Source organism: Triturus cristatus, chromosome 3_1 (assembly GCF_964204655.1).
Source record: "Triturus cristatus chromosome 3_1, aTriCri1.1, whole genome shotgun sequence".
Lineage (NCBI taxonomy): Eukaryota > Metazoa > Chordata > Amphibia > Caudata > Salamandridae > Triturus > Triturus cristatus.
In genome coordinates, this window is record NC_140583.1 from 276,348,236 (window position 1) to 276,368,283 (window position 20,048).

Consider the following 20,048-nt stretch of genomic DNA (forward strand, 5'->3'; position numbering starts at 1 on the left):
TTAACTGGTATTGAAGAGGAAAGGCTACATTGACATTTGACATTGACAAATTGACAACACCAGCTTGTGAATGGGGTGATAAGTTTATCGCAACTTTGGCTGCACTAAAGTGCCGTTAACTCGGCGATAGCTCCTTGAAAATATGGCCCGATATTTCATACATTCAATATTTTTTTTCCGATATTTTACACAAATTTAAAAAAAACGATATTTTTTTATTACAATATTTTTGATTCGTTATTTTATACTTCGATGTTTTGATAAAAAAACTGATATTTTTAACATCGATATATATAACATCGATATTTTTGTATTGTCAATATACTAAACTCGATATTATTGTATATCGATATTAAAGAATGATATTATGACTAGTTACCATTTCCTGTATAGGTCAGTGAAGAGTAAGCCCTCCTCTACTTTAAAGGTTAGATCCAGGAAGTTGATGGTTTCATTGCTGTAGGCCATAGTGAACTGGATACCGGGAGATCTGCCACTCTTTAAAGTCAATCAAGTTGGTTTCAGTGCCAGACCAGATCATCATCACATCGTCTATATAACGCTTCCATTCAGCGATGTGGTTTATGAAAGGGTTATTGAGATTCTACAGGTGTTCATCTTTATACGAATCCATGAAGAGATTGGCTAAGCTGGGTGCAAACCCAGCCCCCAATGCGATGGTTTTGCATTGATAAAAGTACTGGTTCCTGAAGATGAAATAGTTCCTTATCATTGCAATATCCAAGAGCGATACCAAGAACTCCGTAGGTATCCAGTGCGGTTTGGGGCATTTCTCTAGAGTTTCTCTGGTCACTTCTAGGGCCTTAGCCTGTGGTATACTCATATAAAGGGATGATACGTCCACGGTAACCATGAGTTGAGTGTTGAGATCAAAGGGTTGGCCTTTCAGTAACTGGATGATATGCATGGTATCTCTTACGAACGATTTGGTTTCCATAACCCAGGGTTGGAGGAAGTTGTCAATGTATTGATTCAGGGGTTCCAGGAGGGAGCCACACCCTGAAACGATCGGCCTCCCAGGAAGCTTGTCAAGACGCTTGTGGACTTTTGGTAATGTATAGATTGTGGGGATCCTTGGTTCCTTTTTGTTGAGGAAGTCATGTTCAGGTTGGCTCAGGAAACTTGGGCTAGACCCTCCTTGGTCAGATCTACAATCAGTTTCTTAATCTCTGATGTGGGATCCCTTGGTATTGGGAAGTTGCTCTCCCTGATGCTCACTTGTTGTTCTATCTCGTCCACATAGTCTGGAGTATTTTGTACAACCACAGCTCCACCCTTATCCGCCGCTTTTATTATGATTGTTTTATTGGTTCCTAGAGCCTGTAGAGCCAACCTCTCCTCTCTACTGATGTTATATTTGATATATTTTCGATTCTTCAGTAGATTCATGATTTCCTTGAGGACAATATGCTCGTACGCCAATTTTTTTGGGCTCATCAGGTAAGCTGCTTGGGTGAAAGTGGATGGTGGCCTAAAGGTGGTGGCTGCTGGAGTCGAGTTATACTCCCTGTTGGCAAAGTAATATTTTAGTATGATTTTTCTGAAAAATCTTTGCAATTCCAGCTTGATGTTGAAGGAGTCATGAGGGGACGTTGGGACAAATCTCAATCCGTTGGAGAGAATCCAATGTTCAGCCTCTGATAGAGTGTAGTTAGCTAAGTTTATGATAGGGTCGAGGGTAACAATGGCCCTGGTGTTAGAAGGCTCAATGGCAAGGTTGAGAGTCGGATCAGGTTCTAAGGTCATGTATAATATGAGATGACATTCATGGTACATACTAATCTTGTCCGCATCCAGAGGGTTCACCTGACACGAAGGGTCTTTTCCAGACTGGACTATGTATCCCTGTCGCGGTGAGGCCCTGCGTTGACATGTTAGGCAGCATCTAGCTGCTGCCACACGCCGCGCACGCTGCCTACGTGCGACGCTCCTTTTGAACTGCTCCCGGTTTAGTACTTAACCGCGAGTGAGAAAGTCACATTAAAGACTGCTGCGGATAAAACGAGTGCTGCCAGGTAAGCGGGCTAACTCCGTTAGCTTCCGTGTTTGCCCTTTTTTATCCTTGCCACACTAAGCGCTAATTCCTCCTACGCTTCTGTTATCACAGGATTGATGAGTGGCTAACCTCTGGGAATTGATTTTACCTCCACCTCCGGCTGACTACCATTCTAACAGCCCATTTACTACCCCATTAACTTAATTAAGCCTCCAACACAGCACTACAGGGTTATGACCCTTTTGTGGCCAGCACACTTACAGACTACTGTATATATTTACCTCTAGATTTCTAAGACTACATCACAGGAAGCGCATCCGTATTCTAGAGCTTTACTGACATGTGCAGGCAAGACCGTTTGACTGCACGCTTATTTGTCTCGCAATACCTCAGCTTAACCACAAGCATCACTCCTAAAATTGTCTGATCTAACCCTTTTATAGATCACTGGCAGCCTTCACTCAATGAGGGACGCTTAAGGGAATTCACCCCCATGCTGGGTGAGTAACTAGTGCCCTGCTCCCACGGGTTATTACCGTACCCCTTTTCAGTTGGAACACACATTGATACCTTCATCTCTTGATTTCAGGATGTCACTCTCCCTTGTCCTGAAGAAGACCCGCCATGACACGTGTTTAATAATACTCCTGTCAGGATCGAAACGTTGACGATAATATATGGTTCAGCTTTATCAAGTCTCTTGGTCCAAAACAATAAGCAATTGTGCTACTCACCAGAGATATTGCTTTTCCTTTTTGTTCTGACCCCCTTCAGCTTTAATTTCATCGATTTCACCTTGTATATATATGCACTGCACCACCATCACTGAGCACTCAATGTCACTACTATACATGTCACTTCATGATTTTGTTTATAGTGACAGCCTTTTAAATATTTGTAAATATACATGAACGCTCTAACTTACATAACGATAATACTTTTGCAAGCACTTACTTGCCATTGTTTTTGTGTTCCATCAGCATTGAATATGTGTGCTAATCCTTGATTTATTCATTACTTGTAAGGCAATTGATGTTACTCCTTGATTGATTTATTACTTGTAAAGCAATTGATCCGTCCCTACAGAACCATTGTAGCTTCTCATGTACGTACCCAGGTTCTGAGGGACACAGGGTTACCTCATTGTGGTTATACTTTATCTGGTGCAGGTGTACACCTACAACGGTTTTCTGTCTCTCATTTATTGTTCCAAGTAAATCAACTTGATATTATAGCGAATTTGGCATAGTATGTCAGAAAAGGAAACCCTGTCCTACAGTGAAGAGGATATCAACAAACTGATTCCGGAACAGGGTGACTCGAATTTTTTGTTGGGGGCAAATAGGTTATCATTGGATGCCACCCTCAATGATAAACTAGCGAAGCTAGAGAGGCCTGAAAAGAAATTGATTTTGTCATGCCTCCATGGCCATGCACTGACTAAATATTTGCAGGCAAATATAATTCCAAAAGTCTTGCAAGTGAGGAACGAGCCTGCGATTTTTATAGATGTCCCCAAGTTTAGAGAGGGTTTTAGTTGTGTTGCAAACAACTGCTCCAGGCACTGGATGGTGCTTGGAGTAGAAACCGCAATTGAATACGTCAAGAAATTAACACAAGAGATAGCTGAAATCAAGAAGGACATCCTTGAGGATAGTGCCTTGGCTCATGCAAAAGAAGCACTAGAACGTGCAGAGAAAACACTAGCGGAGTTCAATACAATGACGCTGAATAGGAAATTGGACAAGTTAACAAAGGATGTAAGAAACTACGATAAAAAGGTAACTTACCCCTACTTGGCAGACGAGTACTATCAGCAGGATAGTCAAGGTTTTTTCACAAATAGGAGCAGGCAGGGCCCGTGGAGGTTCGCTACTTTCTCGGATTCATCTATAGGCAGTGGTTCAGACACTGATTCAGATAGACCTTCAACAAGTCATCAAGGAAATCAAGGTCAAAGATATCAAGATACCAAGCATTTTTTAGGGAAGGTCACCCGCATCTCCAACAGGGGTAGTGGAATAGAACAGAATTGGGTGCGACAACGGGGAGGGAACAGGGGCAGGAACAACCAGAGAGGCAACTCTCGAGTGAGGTTTTACCAACCCGAATCACACAGCGAGATCCAAACACGCAGACAAACATACAGATGGTGACAAACAGGACCTCTAATCAAGTTGTGAGACCCCCAGATACCATGACACTAACACATACTTCTGCTTTGACTCTCATCCCTACCGAAATAAAATCCACGACATCAGAACCTGAGCCGACTCTCAACCATGCCATTGCGCCTTCTAACACCACGGCCATTGTTACGCTCAACCCTATCATAAACTTACAACTACACTCTATCAGAGGCTGAAAAACTGATTCTCTCCAAAGGATTGACATTTGTCCCAACGTCCCCTCCTGACTCCTTCAACATCAAGCTGGAATTGCAAAGATTTTCCAGAAAAATCAGACTAAAATATGACTTTGCCAACAGGAAGTATAACTCGACTCCAGCAGCCACCACCTTTAGGCCACCATCCACTTTCACCACAGCAGCTTACCTGATGTGCCAAAAAATGTTGGCGTACGAGCAGATTGTCCTCAAGGAAACCATGGATCTACTGAAGAATCACAAATATATCAAGTTTAACATCAATAGAGAGGAGAGGTTGGTTCTACAGGCCCTAGGAACCAAAGAAACAATCATCATTAAGGCGGCGGATAAGGGTGGAGCTGTGGTTGTACAAAATACTCCAGACTATGTGGACGAGATAGAACAACAACTGAGCATCAGGGAGAGCTACCTTCCAATACCAAGGGATCCCACATCAGAGATTAAGAAACTGATTGTAGATCTGACCAAGGAAGGTCTAGCCCAAGGCTTCCTGAGCCAACCTGAACATGACTTCCTCAACAAAAAGGAACCGAGGATCCCCACAATCTATACATCACCAAAAGCCTACAAGCGTCTTGGCAAGCCACCTTGGAGACTGATCGTTTCAGGCTGTGGCCCATTCCTGGAACCCCTGAATCAATACATTGACAACTTTCTCCAACCCTGGGTTATGGAACCCAAATAGTTCAAAAGAGATACCATACATATCATCCAGTTACTGGAAGGCCAACCCTTTAATGTCAACACTCAACTCATGGTTACCCTGGACGTATCATCCCTTCATACGAGTATACCAGAGGGTAATGCCGTAGAAGTGACCAGAGAAACTCTAGAGAAATGCCCCAAACCGCACTGGATACCTACGGAGTTCTTGGTATCGCTCCTGGATATCGCAATGACAAGGAACTATTTCATCTTCAGGAACCAGTGCTTTTATCAATGCAAAGGCTCACAATGGGGGCTGTGTTTGCATCCAGCTTAGCCAACCTCTTCATGGATTTGTGTGAAGATGAACACCTATACAATCTCAATAACTCTTTCATAGACCACATGGCTGTATGGAAGCGTTATATAGACGATGTGATGATCATCTGGTCTGACACTGAAACCAACTTGATTGACATTAAAGACTGGCTTAACAGCAGATCCACTGATATCCAGTTCACTATGGCCTACAGCAATGAAACCATCAACTTCCTGGATCTCACCTTTAAAGTAAAGGAGGGTTCACTCTTCACTGACTTATACAGGAAACCTATGAAACAAAACACGTTACACAAATATGACTTGCCCCATCCAAGAAGTCTGAGGGACAAACTGCCATACATGCAGTTTCTCAGGATCAGGAGAAATTGTACCCGTAGGCTGGACATCTTCAAAGAGACAGAGACCCTCAACGACTGCCTTAAGGAGCAAGGATACCCGATGGGATTGTGCAAGAGTGCTAGAAAGCGAGCCTGGTACTGTCCCCATGACCTCCTTCTCCAAGTGCAACCGAAAAATACAGGGCAGGAGAACATCTTGTGCGTCACCACATTCAATTCAAGGAAGAACGAGATCAAAAAGATTGTGAAAAAGTATTGGAATTTAGTTTCCAGTGAACTAGGCACGATTGAAGACCTAATTTCTACATTCAAGAGAGGCAAAAATATCAAGGACATGGTGGTCAAAGCCTTTCTGGAGCCACCTAAACCACCCGATATCAGAATCCAACTTGACCGGACACCACAAGTGCGCCCGCTGCAAGGCCTGTTCCCTAACTGTGGAGGGAACATCATTCATTTCACACACCTGAAAAGAACGCATAATCTCCCCTTACACACGAATTGCAACAGTGTAAATGTCATATATGCAATCAAATGTCCCTGTGACAGCCTATATATAGGACAAACTACACAGAAGCTTAAAGCGAGGGTTTTGCAACACATGAGCAGGGTGAAGTGCACAGTACAAGGTGCCCCATTAGTTGAACCGTTCAACACCATGAACAATACACCTGAAAGCCTCAAATGGTGGGTGGAGGAAAAAATACTTGCAGACCCGAAAGGTGGCACAATCGCTGCATCCATTAACTTCAAAGAGTGCAAGTGGATTCATTCTCAAAACACAGTCAACAATGGGCTGAATGAACTGGAGGAGAACTCAAAACAAATGGGTCAGTTGTGATATCACACAATCGCAGACAACTCTAACATGCCTTCGACTATGAATCCTTTGTACCTAAATGTGTAACACCCCGAGAGTTGGTCACTCTCACTCGTTCTCCATATTGACTCTGTAACAATGTGTATTGACGATTTTAATGTGGTTTACCCTAGTGGTTCACTCCGGGCTAAGCAAAAATCACCCCTACTGTTTCCTTCAGCCTGCCCACCATCAGCGTGCCATTTTGTGCAGGGTGCCTATACGCCTGTTAAATGTGTACTATATTTGTACTTTATGTGCCAATACTGGACGCTCCTCTCTAAGTTATTTTTCTAAATTCTGTCTTTGTTGTTTTCATTATTGCTGTTTAACTTCGAATTGTGATTCTTGCAATGACCAAACCAATTGAATGTGGCCAAACCAATTCAATATGGCCAAATCATATTGTGATTCCTACAATGACCAAACCAATGTAACATGGGCGAATCACATGTATAAACCTGCCACCTAATTCACACGCACGTTCAGTATAAGTAATTGTACACTTGCGCCATTTAGTTTAGCAAAATTTGTATTTCTTTTTTCACTTGGAATCAATCCTGTATTCATTGTTTTGCCATCTGCTAACTTGTAATTAATCTTGAACTTTTCGCCGAAGCCCCACCATTTGGCGGCTCAAACATTGTGGGCGTAAATAGAAAATATACAGTCGACATACGAGATGACATTCATGGCACATACTAATGTTGACCGCATCCACAGGGTTCACCTGACATGAAGGGGCTTTTCCAGACTGAACTACGTATCCCTGTCACGGTGAGTCCCTGCCTTGACACGTTAGGCAGCATCTAGCTGCTGCCACACGCCTTGCATGCTGCCTACGTGTGACACTCCTTTTGAGCTGCTCCCGGTTTAGCACTTAACCGCGAGTGAGGCAGTCACATTCAAGACTGCTGCGGATAAGACAAGTGCTTCCTGGTAATTGGGCTAACTCTTCTGTGTTTGCCCTTTTTTATCCTTGCCACACTAAGCGCTAGTTTCCTCCTACACTTCTGTTATCACAGGATTGATGACTAGCTACCCTCTGGGAATTGATTTTACCTCCACCTCTGGCTGACTACTGTTCTAACAGCCCATTTACGACCGCATTAACTTCGTTACGCATCCGACACTGCACTGCAGCGTTATGACCCTTGTGTGGCCAGCACACTTACATTCTTAGCCTCATCTAATGTATATATTCACCTCTAGATTTCTAAGATGACATCACATGAAGCGCATCCATATTCTAGAGCTTTACTGACACTTGCAGGTAAGACCATTTGACTGCATGCTTATTTGTCTCGTAATACCTTTGCTTAACCACAAGCATCGCTTCTAAAATTGTCTGATCTAACCTTTTATAGATCACTGGCAGCCTTCACTCAATGAGGGATGCTTAAGGGAATTCACCCCCATGCTGTGTGAGTAACTAGTGCCCTGCCCACTGGGTTATTACCGTACCCCTTTTCAGTTGGAACACACATTGATAACTTCCTCTCTTGATTTCAGGCTGTCACGCTTGTCCTGAAGAAGACCCGCCATGACACATGTTTAATAAGGCTCCTGTCAGGATCGAAACGTCGACGATAATATATGGCTCAGCTTTATCAAGTCTCTTTGTTCAAAACGATAAGCAATTGTGCTATTCACCATAGATATTGTTTTTCCTTTTTGTTCTGACCACCTTCGATTTCACCTTGTATATTTATGCACTACACCACCATCACTGAGCACTCAATGTCACTAGAATATATGTCACTTCATGATTTCGTTCATATTGACAACCTTTTAAATATTTGTAAATATACATGAACGCTCTAACTTACATAAAAATATTTTTGCAGGCACTTAGTTGCCATTGTTTTTGTGTTCCAACAGCATTGAATATGTGTGCTAATCCTTGATTTATTAATTACTTGTAAGTCAATTGATATTATTCCTTGATTGATTTATTACTTGTAAAGCAATTGATCCTTCCCAACAGAACCATTGTAGCTTCTCATGTACGTACCCAGGTTCTGAGGGACACAGGGTTACCCCATTGTGGTTATACTTCACACACACACTTTAGCACAGAGACATCTCAGTATTTATACAACAAATTGGCTTTTACACATGAGTCTTCTTCTAATTTTTACAGTCATGTATAATGCTGTTTTGAATTGTGTCAGATTCTCATCATGTTTACATGCTTTGCATTTGTTAAAACCTTCCTTAGGTGTGAACCATGTGTTTTTAATTACACTTTGGCCAACATGCTTCACAAGTTGATCACGTAGTGACCAGGCACATCACATCTAGAAAAAAAATTAGGAGATAACTCAGCATATCCTGTCTGATCATCGGATAATTTTTAACCAAATGCAATACTTCTGTAGGGTAAACCGTAGTTTGATGTGGTCCTAGTTGTATGTAGTTACTAATCTTTGTACTTTGCTCTTAATTTTGTCTTTCTTCGTGCAAAATGCGCTACCTCCTTCTTGCATGATCTCACATTTTTGGATGCTGCTTTCAAAATGCTATTGGAGTACACTCTAGCTTTAAAACAAACAATCGTTTGCGCCTCAGTCTTGTCATATTCCTCATCTGCGCTGCACACCCTCCTGGTTCTATAGAGCTCTCCAGAGGGATACTTTTTATAGGATGTATCAGGTAGAAACAATTTGCGGGCAGGATAGTGTTGTGGGTAGTCGATTTCTGTAGAGGGTGGTAACTAGTTTCTCTCCCTCCACCTTCACCCGTACATCTAAAAACCTGTTCTCAGACTTACTTATTTTGCTAGTAAAACTTAAGTTAAGATTGTTCTATTAAGGTCATTAATGAATCTGTCTGCTTGGGATTCAGTACCCTTCCAAAGCACAAATAAATCATCATTGAATCTAGCCTGGAAGGAATGTGGTTAGCCCATTGCTCCATACTACTGCCCCGAGCACCTGCTCCTCCCAACAGCCCATATGCAAATTAGCATAGCTGGGCGCAAAGCAGGAGCCCATCACTGTACCTATTACTTGCTGATAGATTTCATTGGTGAACAAAAACATGTTTTTAGATGAGCACCACTCAATCATGATCAATAACATCCCATTGTGTTCCAAATACTTGATCGATCTCATTCTAAAAAAAAGCTTGGAAGCCTTAAGACCGTCAGAATGCCTAATGCTAGTATAGAGTGCTGATACATTGAGCGTTATAAAATACATATCCTCCTTGCACATTACATCAAAAATGCGGTGTAAGAAATTAGCTGTGTCTTTTATATTTGGTAGTGTAGAAACCAATGAATTAAGAAAGAAGTCAATGTATTTTGAGAAATTTTTGAACAAGCTGCCTTGAGCTGCTGGTGGTGTATTAATGTTCTTGTAGACCTTAGGAATAAGGTAAAATAGAGGAAATTGTGGATGAGTCTGTTTCAGAAAAAAACAAATTCACCCCATCTCAGGAGCCCTTGATCCCTCCACATCATAGCAAGTTGGTAAATTCTTCCTTGACTTGTAGGTAATCACACACAGTAATCTTGTAGTAGCATTCATTAAGATGTACATAGGTCTCCCTTAGGTATAGTTGTTTATCTCATAACATTATATTGCCCCCTTTATCGGAGGGCTTGGTCAGCAACCTTTCCATACTTTGGAGTTTCCTCACAGTATCAGTCAGTGATATATTATTGGAACTGAACCACCTCTTTCTTTTATTGAATGCTAGCTTTATTTCCCTTATTTCTTTAATCATATTCTCAGAAGATTTGCGATATTGTCCGCACTGGACTGTGGGATATATCTAGACTTCACTCTATAATCTGATTCTCTTCCTTCACTGATACCAACTGCAGAGAATTCCTGCTCCAACATAGTGTCAATTTTATCATGTGCCTCTCCATTTTCACCCCACATTTTAAGTAGTTACTGTATAAACTCATAGTCTGAAACTAACTGGTTAGATGATCTATGTGAATCAACAGGTTGTTTGATTACCGCTTGTACTTTTTTGTTCTTATGAAATTTGGGCAGTTTCAGATTTCCTATAAATATGTACAAGTCAATCCTGGTTTAAGAATAGTTGAAATCTAATTGTCGGCAATACCACAAACCCAACTCCAGGTTCTGGGTCTCTGCAATGGTGAGTGGGATATCAGTGAGGTTTATAAGTGTGTGTAGGTGAGGAGTCATTTCCGACTGCTCCTGGTAGTTCTCCCCAAAGCCTCCTTTCATTCATCTTTTGCCCTGCTCTGCCATCCACTGTTTTCTCCTCCTCCTTTTGGTTCGCATCGACCCCGCCTCGGTCTGAATTCAGTTCTTAGAACCCACCTTAAGAAACTAAATTTATCTGCCACCGATGTGTGGCTTGTGACCGTTTCCCTTCCTACTGTCTCATCTGACTCTGACCCTGGGTCAGAGCTCAGACCACTGAATGTTAAGTCTTACTGTGCTTTATTCATGTCTTGGACTCTTTGATAATCTACATTGCACAGACCATTGGAGTTGGATGGGTATCAAACATTCGGCTGGGGGACGTTCCAGTACTTAGATAATATAATAATATGGAGTATGTCCACTTGGGCTCTATGGCAGCTGAATATAAATGCACTATGCATATACATTGTAGCATTGTGTTTGCACACTCTACTGGACTTATTTCATAGATAATACTGATTGGGACTACGTCATAAAGTACTGAAAACTTTCTGATGTCTCACTACTTAAGGAGTTCAACGTGCATAATGTATTTAATAATAATAATACAGAATTTTATAAAGCGCGAACAGTTACCTCTCCAGGAGGTGTCCCGGCGCTGAACGCAAGCAGAAAAAAAACAAATACCGAAGTGCAAAACAGTTAATTAACGAGGTTGGGAGAAGAGCCAGGTTTTCAGCATTGATTTAAAACACGATTCAGAGGGGGCCTGTTGGAGCTCCGGGGGGAGTGAGTTCCATAGACTTGCTACATTGGCAGAAAACGTTCTGCCTCCCAGCCGGGCCCTTCTTATTCGCGGGACTGCAAGCTGGGTCCGGAGGTTGGAGCGAAGAGAGCGGGCCTGCGTGTATCTTGGCAATCGATCCCTCAGATAAGTGGGACATGAGCCAAACAAGGATCTGAAAGCTAACGTAAGAGCCTTGAATTTAATCCTGTGGGCCACAGGTAGCCAGTGAAGTGATCGAAGATGCGGAGAGATGGAATGCTTGAATGGAATATGCATTAACAGTCTCGCAGCCGCATTCTGGACCACTTGCAAACGTTGAATTAAGTATTTGGGCAATCCCAGGAACAGGCCATTCGCGTAATCCAATCTAGATGTGACTGTCGCATGGATTACCATTTTCCTGCAATGTGTCGGCAAAAGTCGCAGGATTTTGCGAAGATTCCTAAGTTTACCCAAGCAACAGCCCATCAGCTGTTGTGTGTGGGAAACAAAGGACAGATTGTTGTCCCATCGCACTTCCAGATTTTTTGCCGAGGGACTGGGGGAAGGGGGGGAGCCCATTGCTGCCGGCCACCAGAGCTCAGAGGGGGGCGGGGCGCCTTTGCCAAAATGAAGCACTTCCATTTTGTCCACATTAAGTTTCAATTTATTAGTGTTCATCCAGCGCGCCACATCCTGGAGGCAGCCTTTAAAATTTGACAAGGCTGCCTCAGACCCCTCTGCGTATGGATACACAAGCTGAGTGTCATCGGCATAAGATACTGCCTTGACCTCCCAGTTAGCGATCAGTGTGAAGAGTGGGGCCATATAGATATTAAATAGAAGTGGACTAAGCGCCGAGCCCTGAGGTACGCCACAACCTAACTGCTTGGGTGTAGAAGAAACAGTCCCCAAGGCGACCTTCTGGGTTCGCTGGGACAGGTAGGAGTGTAACCAGGCCAGCGCTTGATCCTGTATGCCCACTTCAGACAATCTCGTCAACAACCTTGCGTGATCAACGGTGTCAAAAGCCGCCGAAAGATCCAGGAGCACCAGCAAAGCTGAGTCTCCCGAATCTAACGACCATCTTATTGATTCTGCCACCTCGATCAGAGCTGTCTCGGTGCTAAAACCTGGTCTAAAACCTGACTGAGTCTCGTGCAGAATCTTGTTGTCCTCTATGTATTTACTGAGTTGCCGCTGGACAACTTTCTCCAGCATCTTGCCCGGGGCAGCCAGAAGGGAGATAGGGCGTAGGTTGGTGAGATCCGTAGGATCACCATTAGGCTTTTTCTTTAAAGGGAGGAGGGTAGCATGTTTCCATATGTCTGGGAAGACCCCCGAAGAGATGGACGTATTCCAGACGTGTTGTAAGGACGGGGCCACAAAATCCGCCATTGTGCACCACAGTTTGGGAGGGCAGGGGTCATCCGGCGAGCCTGACTTGCAACACCTTAATTCCTGTAAAACCGCGGGCAGAGTTACAGGTTGAAAACAGGTCAGCGGACCGCTTATCAGCAGTTTGGCAGATTGCTCTGTTTTCTCTGTTGCTACCTCTGGGCCAAATTAATCATAAACGCTCTTAATCTTCTGGTCAAAGAAATCCGAGATTTTATTACAGATAGTGACCGAAGGCGGTATCTGCCTTTCAATGCATCTAGGCTTGAAGAAGGACTGAACCACCTTGAAGACTTCCTTGCTGGAGTGTTCTGCCTGTTCAATTGACGCAGCAAAAAATTGTTTCTTTGCCTTTCGGACAGCCTTCTGAAATTTATGGGAGGCCATCTTATAATGAATTCTCTCCAGAGTCCCATAATTTACCCTCCATAGCCTCTCTAAACGTTTACATTTAGCCTTCTCCGTTCTAAGATCCTGTGAGAACCATGGAGCAGAGGGGGAGTCTCTTTTGGACAGCGCGCGTTTAGCTGGAGCAATGGATGAAATCATATTTTCAATCCAGTAATGAAGCCGCTGCGCGTCAGAATTAGCGTTCAGTGTTAACGTGGGCATGTTTTGCACCAGGACTGAGCCCATAGCGGACGGGACAAGCTTCGACCATTGTCTTTTCATGAAAACTCGTTTGCTTGGCGTTGGTCTGTCAGCTGCCAGATTTATTGAAAAAGGTAAAAGCAGATGGTCAGACCAAAGTAGTGGCAGGGGATCTTCCAACAGCACCCCTTCAATATTAGAAAGGATGAGATCGAGTGTATGACCCGCCCTGTGTGTGGGTCCCTTATTAATTAGGCTCAGATTTGCGGCCATCAGGGTGGCCCTTAATATCTCTGCTTGGGCACAATCTGTTCTGTCCATATGGATGTTGAAATCCCCCACTACAAGGAAGTAGGGATGGAGGAGGGAGCTCTGCACTATTACGTCCAGCAGGTCAGTAAGATTAGAGTCATTCCCCCCAGGTGGGCGGTAAATAACTAGACCTGCTAAGGATGTCTGAGAGCCCACCTGAATGCAGAAGTGAAGCCCCTCCATGCCCGCGATCAGCATAGGGGCCGAGGATGTTAGTGTGAGCTGATCTTTAATTATAGCAGCTACCCCACCACCTCTTTTTCCACCCTGTCGGTTGGCGAGACACATTGTGTAACCCAGGGGCACTGCCAAGGCTATAGCAGTCACATTATCCTCACTAAGCCACGTTTCAGTCAAAAATAAAACATCCCAATCATGGCCTTCCAATAGCAGCCAGATATCATTGGCATGCTTCGAAAGGGATCTACAATTCAGCAACCCTGCTCTAAGACTTCTATTGCTGAGCGGTCTGGACTTGCGGAGCCCCTTCTCCACATTCTCCCATACACCGAGGTATTTCCCACACGTACCGCAAGTAAAATCGAGGGGGAGGGAGCCTAGGTCAAACCTGTGCAAGTGGCAGTCAACATCCGTGTTAAGCCTCCACAGATCATCTCGAGACCACACGATCCTTTCCCTGTCGGTTCCATTTCGAGCAGCGTGCCTGGCCCTGGTCGCACACTGGTCGCGGACGGGCGCAGACGGGCTTGCCTTTGGCGCGCCGCCGGCGCACCCGCTGCGCGCGTCCGCTGCACGTTAGCCAGGGCATCAGTTTTAAACGTGAGGAGAAGCAGCAACTAGAGCGCTGACTGTTGTGCACCGGAAGTAGTAGACTCCCTCCACATCAATCGGGACAACACCCGTGGTGGAACGGGGAGGAGCAACCGGTCACGGCAATCGGACAGGACCGAGTACAGGTAAACTAAGTGCAAATAGCAATGTTTAGGGTACGTTAATGTGCAAACAGGCGTTTTAAAATACGTAACTGTGCCAATAGCTAAAGGGAGACACAATTACGTAAGATAGCGGTACGTTAATGTGCAAACAGGCGTTTTAAAATACGTAACTGTGCCAATAGCTAAAGGGAGACACAATTACAGTAAGATAACGGTAGCTGGTGCAAGTTGTTAATTAAGAATAAAAGCTTCACACAAAACACATTAAAACTGAATAAAAGATCTGGCTCCGTCAACACTTGTCGTCTAGCAGGACAAAGCAGTACTGTCTCTCTGCGCGCGTCCGCTGCGCGTTAGCCAGGGCATCAGTTTTAAACGTGAGGAGAAGCAGCAACTAGAGCGCTGACTGCCGTGCACCGGAAGTAGTAGACTCCCTCCACATCAATCGGGACAACACCCGTGGTGGAACGGGGAGGAGCAACCGGTCACGGCAATCGGACAGGACCGAGTACAGGTAAACTAAGTGCAAATAGCAATGTTTAGGGTACGTTAATGTGCAAACAGGCGTTTTAAAATACGTAACTGTGCCAATAGCTAAAGGGAGACACAATTACGTAAGATAGCGGTACGTTAATGTGCAAACAGGCGTTTTAAAATACGTAACTGTGCCAATAGCTAAAGGGAGACACAATTACAGTAAGATAACGGTAGCTGGTGCAAGTTGTTAATTAAGAATAAAAGCTTCACACAAAACACATTAAAACTGAATAAAAGATCTGGCTCCGTCAACACTTGTCGTCTAGCAGGACAAAGCAGTACTGTCTCTCTGCGCGCGTCCCTCTCCTGGACTTTGACTAATAATAGCAATGATATGAGTTGTGCTGTCTGATGATGTTTTGATCAAACCGTTACAAAATGGCAGCTATGTTAATCCTGTATGACGTTGTCCTTTTGCCGTGTTTATGTTATGCACTGCTTATGTTAGAGTGTTTAAAACGGAAATATTCAAAAAGGCTTGGTAGCGTGACCAAGGTTGCATGCAGCAAACAAAACGTGTAGATGCTCCTCTTGCCAATAAAGAGATAAGTAATAAAACAGCAGTCTAGAGTGCTGTGTTCGGTCCTTATCCAAGGACGAAGCTGTAGGATATATATAGATATCGTTAGAACCATGTTTCCACAGGACAAGCATTTATTGACTTGCCTATATCTTTGGCGCCATTTGATAAATCTTCACAAAAGATTTTTTTTAAAGTGTTAAGTTGGGTCTTGGAATGCATGGAAGGTTTCGGGGTGATCCGTCTTGTGGGGGCCGAGGACCTTTAGTGAAAGCGGCAGCCCGAAACACTGGACGGAATTCCACCACATTTGCCAGAAAGGAAGATTTGCTTATGCAGATCGCGCTTTCAGTTATTTGGTGTGAATCTGCTCAGTAGTTGTTGAGAACTTTAAGAAAATAAAGTTAATGATATCCGTGGCTGTGATGACTTTGTGAAAAATAACAAGCTTGTGCAGGGAAATGCGGAGATCTGATTGGCTGCCAACAATTCAACCAGGAAGTGTTGGCCACCATCTTGGAACTCGCTTCAGCTGAGTCCCCAAAAAAATTTAAAAAAAGAAAAGGGGGCAGGGTAGTAATACCCAGAGGGACCACGACAGGCAAAAAATGAAAAAAAAATACCACGAAGCTGCGATATTCGCAAATTAGTTGTACAAAAAACAAACGTGCACTCCAGCGCTTGTTCTTAATTAGCCCTCTGGTGGGCCAGTTCCTGTGGGCATGCCAGTGAAATAGGCGGGGGGCACAAGGGGCTTCCTCCCGGGGACCACCAACTTAAGAGGGCATTGATTTTTATGCATGCGGGGGGTGCCAATGTGCCACCCCACACTCTTGGTACCGCCACCTCCCCGGGGCAAATATTTAAAAACTAATGCAGGGGGGCACTTAACAATATGAATGCCACTTCCCCGAGGAAAATCATACTAAAATAATTCAGGGGGGCCTGCACGGCCCCCTTGCAGCACCTGGTCCTGCCACCTCCCCGTGTCAGTTATGAAAATGTATGCAGGTGGCCCACTGGGCATGCCCCCACCCCGGGGCCCGCCAACTTCCCAGGGTAAATTCTGTTGAAATAAAGCTGGGGACCCATGCGGCCCACCTGCAGTCCCAGGTACCGCCACCTCCCCAGCGCAGGAATAAATTAATGTAGAGGGTCCGTCGCAGACCCCTTGGACCCAGGGACCACTCCCCCGGGTCTAAGCTGTACGATGGAGGGGGGTGCTTGACTCCCTTTTCGGAGCCATGGATGGCCCTTGGGACTGCCACCCCCCAGAACTGGCTCCTGCCACCTCCCGAGATACCCACCCTCATGAGGTAACGGATTGCTTTTGCTTGGTAGTATACACAATTCCGCTTTCTGCAAGCCGGAGCTGTTAAACAGCACTGGCTTGCAGAAAGCGGAGTTTTCTCTGGATGCATATATGCGTGCACGGAAACAGATTAAAACATTTGCTCTGACAGACATTGAGCTGCCTTTCTGCAGCCCGTGTATGTCACAGCAATGCTGGCTCCCGCAGGAGGCGGGGTGCCAGCTGGGACTACGGGGGACCTTGAGGTTTCCCCAGTGGTCCCTTTGTACACTGGGTGCCCAATGGTTGGGCCCCGGGGCCAAAATCAGCTCGGGGAGGGGAGGCCGCATGCCCCCCTCTCTATAGTAAAAATAAAAAAACACAAATCATCCAAGTGCGTTTTCTCTGCAGTTCTACCTTGTAAAGTTATCAGTTGAAGACGCTCGAGCAAAAATCACATTGGCAAAGTTACAGACACACAAGGTCACTGGAGACATTTCCTCAGTGTCCTTTACACAGCTGTAGTGTAGAATATGCACTATACATTTACCCAACGAGGTAAGACTTACTAATTAGTCAGTAGAAAGTACTCCACTTGGGTAGAGGTGTTGCACAAAATGGTAACATCTTGGAAAAATACGCAAGGAAAGATTCATTCTGACATGATGCTTATTTAACTGAAATGAAACCTCAACGGCAAGCACTTACAGATATAAACAAATGCGTTGCTCAAGTAGAAGTCTCACTTCTGCAAAGTACTAATCATCCTAAATTCGTGGGCATGGCCAAGGCACAGCAAGTGTAGTTTCTCTGCATTTCCACAGTGAAAATGTATCTATAATCCTTGATGGAGGTGTTTGCATCCTTGATTTGCTTGAGCGCAAAATCTCATATGATGTCTGTGATGAGGGGGTTCTTTCTTGGCATCTGTTTCTGAGAATAGAGATACAAACTACAATTATGTAAACTTGCCTTCAAATTCACCCCATATACATGAGCGGTATGCAACATCTTTCCGCCCTTTTCCAAGGATGATGGATAGCTAACTAAAATAACTCTCCAACGCATATCCTGTCCATTTTGGCAACGCGTTCATCATGACTAGGAATACAATTGCATCTCCATCAAACACAAAATCTCTTACGTCTGCAAAGTACAAATCATCCAAGTGTTTTTTCTCTTTCACAATTGTTAAGATATTTGGTGAAGGCGCACTAGGAACAATGACATTGGCAGACTTAGAGACATGCATGGTCACTAGAGACATTTTCTTGGCATCATTTAGGCAATTGTAGTGTAGGAGATGCACTGTACATTTACCCAACGAGGTAGCACTTACTAATTAGGTGGTAGAAAGTACTGCAGTTGGGTATAGGTGCAGCACAAAACGGTGGACTCTTCTTGGATAAATACAAAGGGCAGGATTAATTTTGGCACGATGCTCATTTCACAGAAATTAAACCTCTACAGGTTACACTTAGGAAATAAAAAAAAATGTAAACTTTGAAATTCACTGAAAAAAACAAAAGTTACAGAGACGTTATAGTTAGGCTCGCAAATCACTCATACAGAACCAGAGAAATGCAGATGTTGTAGTTAGCTGAGCTAACTATAACTTACACCCCTGCAATGTGCTGCTTATGACCTCCCATATTACATCACTCATGAATGGTCAGTGAGATGTCTGATTACATCACTTATGACATCTCAAATGACATCACTAACATTATGTGCATATGATGCACAGCCCGAGGGCACAGCAGAAGCAATACAATGAGAGGCATATTTCAAATAGACATGCAGCGCAGCAAGTCACCTTGACAGGAAAAGGACAGGAATGTGTCGTATTTAACCCTATACGGCACATTCCCGTCTGTTCCCAGTGCTGGTGCACACTGTTTTGCCTAGCGCCAACACAGACACTCTTGCATCATTGGTGCGTTGTAAGCAGGATTGTTTTGTGCTAGAAAGGGGCACTTTCCTGCACACAAAAAATCCCGTGAAGCAGAATACAGCACACATAGAAAGAGAAATAAATGAGGAGAAATAAAAATATTTCTCCTCAAAACACCTCACCTGGCTCAGAAACTACACATCACGTTTTTAAGCTATATTCATTGATAACACCAGGTATCTATGTATCACTTTCTTTTACACAATAGAGAGTGAGAGAAATGCAAGACAGTTGCAACCTTCCATATACAGTCTTAACACATATAAGCAACCGCTTCTCTCAGAATTCTCCTTCGGAACTCTGGTTTAAATAAAAGGGGGAATCTGATTAGAATGAAAATATCTCCCTCAGCTTTATCTGCGAAGGTAAGGGTATCCCAAGATTTTGGAGTAGACGCCTCACTCACTTACCGTGACATGCTTCAAGATCGACACGCAAACTGTCCTTTTGCTGGTGGTATGTCGTACAAGGTCCTCTGTGAAGTGTAAAAGGATAATACCTTTGTTATGGTTTGGATGTTCTGATCTCTAATGCTTCGTGCTCCCCAGAAGGAGAACATTGGTTTTCCAGTGGGGATGGTTTTCACATTCAACAAGTGCCACATTCGAAAATCACCCGTGCCTGCTAATTCTTTTCTTTACAAAGTTTGATAGTACAATAAAGGTGATCAAACAAGTTTTACTTTTTTATTGATAGGTTTTGGCAAAGGTTTCCAAGAGTGCATCTCTGTTATTATATTAGCACTCTTGCGTGTCTTTTAGCTCAACTGCTGTGATTAGTGTCATTCTATTGATTGTATGTCCAGCTGTTCAGCTTCAGGGAATTAAGTCTGTACAGTTTCTTCCTACTCAGAGGAACTGGACTACCGATAGGTTTTCTTGCAATGTATATACTGATGTTTCTAGCTGAGAGGGGGAGGTTTGTAGTATTCATGGTCCTGCTAAACTTTGGGTGTAGGGACTGAGTCACTGATTGATGTCATATGCCGTTCTGGTGGTTGGGAGGCATGGGTTAGGCAGGGGTTACTAGGACGCAGTCATGAGGGTTGAGGTTTGTTTGT

At 43.9% G+C, this 20,048-nt stretch overlaps 1 long non-coding RNA gene across 1 annotated transcript in view; it reads left to right on the plus strand.

Moving 5' to 3' along the window:
- LOC146860098 (uncharacterized) overlaps positions 1-8,440 on the plus strand; it is a 107,388-nt gene extending 98,948 nt beyond the window's left edge. Inside the window, exon 4 of the long non-coding RNA XR_014979094.1 lies at positions 8,103-8,440. This is a non-coding gene — a long non-coding RNA (uncharacterized LOC146860098). The remainder of the gene's footprint in view (positions 1-8,102) is intronic.
- Positions 8,441-20,048: the final 11,608 nt, after the last annotated feature.